The following is a 6,000-nucleotide window of genomic DNA, read 5'->3' as shown; positions in this document are numbered from 1 at the left end:
CAACATTTGCTTCTCGATGTTTCTGTCCGCAAAACGAGCAAGTGGAGAAGAGGGTAGGGTTTTGGGAAGGCCAGTCTTGGAAGCTGCCAGTGCTTCGTGAAGGTTAGATTCGTTGCTCTGTTTTAAGGTGGAGAACAACGGGAGAATGAATAAAGATTATTTTTTCTCTATACTTTAAGTGACCAATGTTCGGGAAACAAGGTTGCTTTTGATATCTCGTCACCTGTTGTTCTGTGGTCACTGTAGGTCTCTTTCTGAAAGTTCAGTGGTGGTTGTAGTCGGCGTTAGATTTCTGGTGTATGAGGATTCGTGGAATCAAAGAAAGTAACTGAGTTTGAGACGTCTCTCTTTCTGTGTCTTTTCTTCCGACTAAAAGCTTTGGTTTTTTGTACTGCAGTCTCGGCCATTGAAAAAAATGTATCGATATCCATTAGCTTTCCTGCGCTTAACTGTTACGAAGAGAAAACCTCACAAAATAAACCCTAAAGCGCCATTCACACACTTGCAGCCAAGTACGACCGAGAGAGACAATACCGGTTTTTAAGCCTCTTGCGACGTCTTGGGACCAGCTCCACGGCAGCGCATCCAGGCCTAAGTCGTCGCAACAAGCTTAAACCCGGTCTTGTCTCGGTCGGTCCGACTCGGATGCAAGTGGGTGAACGGGTCTTAAAGTGCCGTTCACATGCTTGCGACCGAGTATGACTCAGCAAGACAATACCGGTTTTTAAGCCTCTTACGACGCCGTAGAACCAGACGCGCTGCTGCGGAGCAGGTCCTTCGCCGTCATAAGTTGCTTAAAAACAGGTCTTGTCTCTCACGGTCGTACGCGGTTGCACAAGTGTGCCTTAAAGGGGTACTCCGGCGATTTTTTGAGCTACCTCAACTATATTTTCTGACTCCCCGGCCTTTACCCTTTCCGGTATGCTATTTAGTATCGCGAATTTCATAATAGTTATTGCGAAATCGGCAAATAAAAATGATGCCAAAACCAACATTCAAATATACCCGCACTTTTCAAAGCCGTGACGTCAGTGGAAGGGAAGCTTGCCAGTCGAGCGAGCAGTCTAAAAACTAGAATATGGCAATCATTCGTTGTGTGCTGGAGCGCGGGGACTGGAGCGAGCTTCCAAAGCATTCATTTGACACCATAAAACTGCTTCGAATCAGTTGGGAACAAATTCTACAGTCCAAAGAGTGAACCCCTACACTTCCACTGACGTCACTTTTTCGTTGTTGCCAGTAGAGACTTTCAGTTTGGAAAACACGGTGAGGACCAAAATTGTAAATGCAATAACTTCGTGAAAAAAAGTTATTTTAACCTAATATTTGGGATACCATTATGGCGATGTTGTTTGGCGAGTTTAGCAAAATTTCAAGCAAATCGGGGACCATGAAGAAATCGCCGGAGTACCCCTTTAAGATACGTAACAAAAAAGTTGACGAGACCCTGCTCTTCGTAATGATATTGTTTTCATACATTTTAGAGTTTCCCTTTTAGAAATAAATTACAAACTACCCCACTGGATGAAAAAAAAAGGAACGCCTTTTCTTCTTCCGTTCCAGTAAAAGAGTAACGCGATCCCGTTCCAGTTCCACTGATGCAAAATGGAACGGCGGCGTTCCTTCGTTCCTACCAAAAGGAACGCGTTCCAGGAACGCCGTTCCGTACAACACTGCCACAAACAGTTGTGACGCCTTTTGTGTGGTGCACTGTCATCTTGTATTTACAGCAACACTAGTTAAAATACAAACATGCACAAAATTACACAGACATTTGTAAGGGCACGTATACAAGTTTGCAGAGCCAATTAAAGTTTACACTAATTTGGATAAAATTACATTTTTCAAGGCCGATTTGAAACTAACAAAATTCAGAAAAATATCAACGTCACAATCGCACATGATATTATAGGCAGACTCCATACGACAGAATGGCGATGATTTACAAATTCTAGTAGGGTAAAATGTTAAAAAATGGGGACTAGCTCTGAATGGCACATGAAAGTCTATATTCAGAAGTAAATTTTCAGTATTAACAGCACCGTGCACTACCTTATGAAAAAAATGAATGTTTCTAACAGCGCTCTTCGTTGATCGCCTTTCAAGGCTAAATAAAGTCAGCAACATATCGTAACCAAAAAACAGTTTTCGACCAATGTATCGGTCATAAATAATTCGCATAAATTTCTTGTGCACGCGCTCAATGATTTCAACTTGTGTTAAACATAGTGAATTCCAACTAATTGAACCAAATTCAAGTCCTGAGCGTACAAGGCTACAGAAAAGACGCACTACAGATAATGGTGAAGTGAAATAACTCGATAACCGAGTGATCATTCCCAAGTTTCTTATCGCTGATCCAACGATCTTAGAAACGTGCGCAGTGAATGATAGAGTACTATCAAGTCCAAAGTTCAAAGTCCAAATGAACGTAAATAAATAAAAACTATGTGAATACTTTAAAAAAGAGGAACTACTATTGAGCGAAAATTAATCGGCGAGATGAGATCACGATGGCGCATGCTATTTTTAGCGCTCGAGACATGGGAACCGGGACCCATAGCCGGTTGCCTGTGGGCCGCGTCCCAGCGAGTCGCGGGCCGCATGCGGCCCACGGGCCGCGTGTTTGAGACCCTCGATCTACACGGTCAAAGGCTTTCGACATGTCAAAATATATGGCATCAATTTGGCCTCTGTAACTATCGGCGAAGAAAAATCTAGAGAAGAGCACAAATTTGTTTTAACGAACTTTCCTTTTAAGAAACCATGCTGAAAAGGACTAATTTTTTCACGCAGGTAATTTCAGATCCGGTTATGGGCATAACCATTTCGAAAACCGTCACAAAACCACACAATAACGAAACAGGACGATAGTTACTAACTAATGACGGATCATGAGCCTTAAATATGGGCACAACTATAGAAGACTTCCACAAACTAGGGAAAGTACCCGTCATGAGAAATAGGTTATAAATATGTTCCAAAAAGGCAGCAAATGCATCAGAACAAGCCTTAATAATAAAATTGGGTATACCGTCAATTCCCGTCCAGAACTTGGGTTTTCATTTTTTTATCGCATCAAGAACTTCTGAGACATCGACGGTAAAAGCAGATAAAAAGTCTGTGTGGTTAATGCCGTCTGATGCACCGGCAGTTTTCAAACTAGAATAGCAGTGACTAAAGTAATCAGAGAAACGATTAGATATGTCCATTGGCGAAGACAAATAGCCAGTTGATTCAGGTAAGCAGACATTTTGTGCATTTCGCGCATGTGGTTTTTAGAGGAGCGCCAGAACGTCCGAGGTTCTCTAGTTAAGCTTTCAACATTCGACGAGTGCAATAGCTTTTCCTTTTTATAGACCTTTTTCACTAGATCACGGTAAACACTGAATTTAACATACCAGACGGTTAGTCCTGTTTTCTTCTACATTCAATTAAAGTGAGACAAATTGCGAAATAATCCATTTAGCTCTCTAGAGAACCAGCTATGATACTCAGATTTATGTGCTTGCTGTTTCGGAATAAAAACACTCATACTGTAGTCAGTTTAATAGTGGCTGAATCAGCATTTTGATCCGATAAAACATCAGACCAATTATGCTGAACAAGACAGTCGTAGAAAGCGCAATAGTCTCCATTTCGATAACAAAACGGCAACTGATGATTAGCACGGGGCCTACATAACAAACAAAACTGACCTACAAAATGAGGATGATATGCATCAAGAGGCACCAAAGGTATAACAGCCGGAACAAGATACTCTATAGGTGCATTTGATAAGCATAAATTAAGCACATTATCAGCACTATTTTCGCAAAAGTTAAACTAGGTAAACCCACAGAAATTTGAAAAAGAATGTAACCATTCCGCTTTCTTAGAAGTAACACTATCCATATGCGACACCGTTCCAGTCGACCAATCGAGACCAGGAAGGTTAAAATCTCCATATATTTGTACCCTGTATTTAAGAAAAAAAAAATCAACAGTATTACAGAGGCTCTCAAAATAGTCAATAAACGCGACGTCATGAAAAAGTGGATGGAAGTAATATTTTTCTAATAAGTAGTGGAAACGATCGCTGGCAGGAATTTCCACTCAAACACACTCAGCAGAGGTTTCAAAATCCGCTCTTCGAAGCAACTGAAGAGCACAGTCAACAGCTACAAAAACCCCGCCTCTAAATTTTTTACCCGTGTTTGCATAGTCGCGATCTCTCCTGTGAACAACATAGTTTAGAGGAAAATATTTAAACCCTGGCTATTCTGTCACAGAGCCACGTCTTTGTCAGACAAACTATGTCTATGTCAGTTGAAAGAATATTCGGAGAGATCGGTGGCCGAGTGGGCTAGCGCACACCAGCTCGGAGCACGTGGAGCGAAAGCTCGCGCTGCAGAACCCAGGATCCTGGGCTCAATCCCCACCCCTGCCCGTTTCGATCTGGATGAGCATCGTACCGGCGTGCGGTCGTGTATCACTACTGCGTGGTGCACGTTAAAGACCCCAGGCTAGCGGTTGTACTGCACTGGCTAAATTGCTCATCTACTGCTGGGAGACTCGTCGCCCGTTGAGGCAGACCAAGTTCTAGGCTGTATAAACATACACACAACTAAATTTTTTTTAAAGAATATTCGTCATCAGTTTCGCTGTTTTTGTTCTTAAGCCACGAGCATTGTGATAAAAAACCTTAGGGCGTATATGCATCGTACTCTAAGCTTTCTGTCTCAGGTACATATAAACCAGTCCTGTAACGTTTGCCGTAAAACTGATGAAAAATAATCCCCTCAGGCCACACCTCAGGGACGTTTAAACGGCCAAACAAAGAGCAGTCAAATTCGAGATGAAAAGACGCATAAGAGTTAAATTTAGGTTGTAGCTGCGTGGACGGTTAGAGACCTGCCGCCAAGGTCGGGCTGGTCAAGATCCCTTACGTCATCCGCTGTCGTTCGGGGATGAAATCCCGAGAGAAACAATGCCTTAGGTTGACGAGGAGCAGAGGTCACCTTGAGTGACTTGGCCTTTCCAAGCTTGGGTATATTTCGCTTCTTTCTGGCTATTATGGTGTAACCGTCGTCCTCCGGCACATTAGGTGTTTCAGGCCAAGAAGGACGTGCAGCCATAGACACAGAAGCACCGTGGCTGGCACCTTCCTTGTTAGAAGCCGGTTTCAGGCCGGAGATTACACATGCTGCTGGTGTTTTGGGAACAACCGACGGAACCTCCGAGGATGCCAGTGCCGCTGAGTATGAGCCGAAAGGAGCCGACGCTAAAGAAAGGCGATCGAGCATCCTCCTGTTCAGCAACGTCAACTTGAAACGCAATTGACCATTTTCATCCCTTAGGCACTTTACCTCTGCGGTTAGTGCGTCCCGCTTGAGAGTCATAGTGCTGAAGAGCCGAAGAACATGCACGAGACGCTAAAGCAATGTTGAAGGTGAGAAAGTTGCGCTGGAGGCAGGACAACTGAAGCTCCTTCCCGCCATTCTCGCTTTGTCAAGGACTAAAAACCTTGGGCCCATTTTGGTCCCTTGTGAGTGCGAGAGCTTTTTCGGCGGCTGATTGGACGAGCCGTCCAAGCTTTGTGCTGTGAGCCCGTTATCGACCAGTCAGAACTTTTTGTCCTGTTCGCAATTCCGCGGAGAGGAATTATCTTATTGAGACCTTCTCATCTACGTACAATCACCGATAGAGAACCCGCGGCCTGTCATGTTGTTGCCCTGAATGATCATACACTCACCGGTCGGTGTCGGCTTCTGTACGACGGCGGAACTTCCGATTTGTAAATGAAGCACGTGTCGCCTATCGCTTCCTGTGTGAAATAGCAGACGATCCACCTTTAAAGCAGTAGCTTTATAGGCCCAACCACGCTCAAAGCCGTGTTCTCAAGGTCACGTAACGCTCGTGGCTGAAGTTTAAGGTCGTGTTATCAGGGTCACGTAACGCCCGTGGCTGAAGCATAAGCTCCGGTGCGTAAGCTTCTAAGCGCCGTTGGCGTAAGCACTG

This window comes from Ixodes scapularis, unplaced genomic scaffold (genome assembly GCF_016920785.2).
Source record: "Ixodes scapularis isolate PalLabHiFi unplaced genomic scaffold, ASM1692078v2 PGA_scaffold13__105_contigs__length_92229423, whole genome shotgun sequence".
NCBI lineage: Eukaryota > Metazoa > Arthropoda > Arachnida > Ixodida > Ixodidae > Ixodes > Ixodes scapularis.
Note: the sequence above shows the minus strand (reverse complement) of the source record.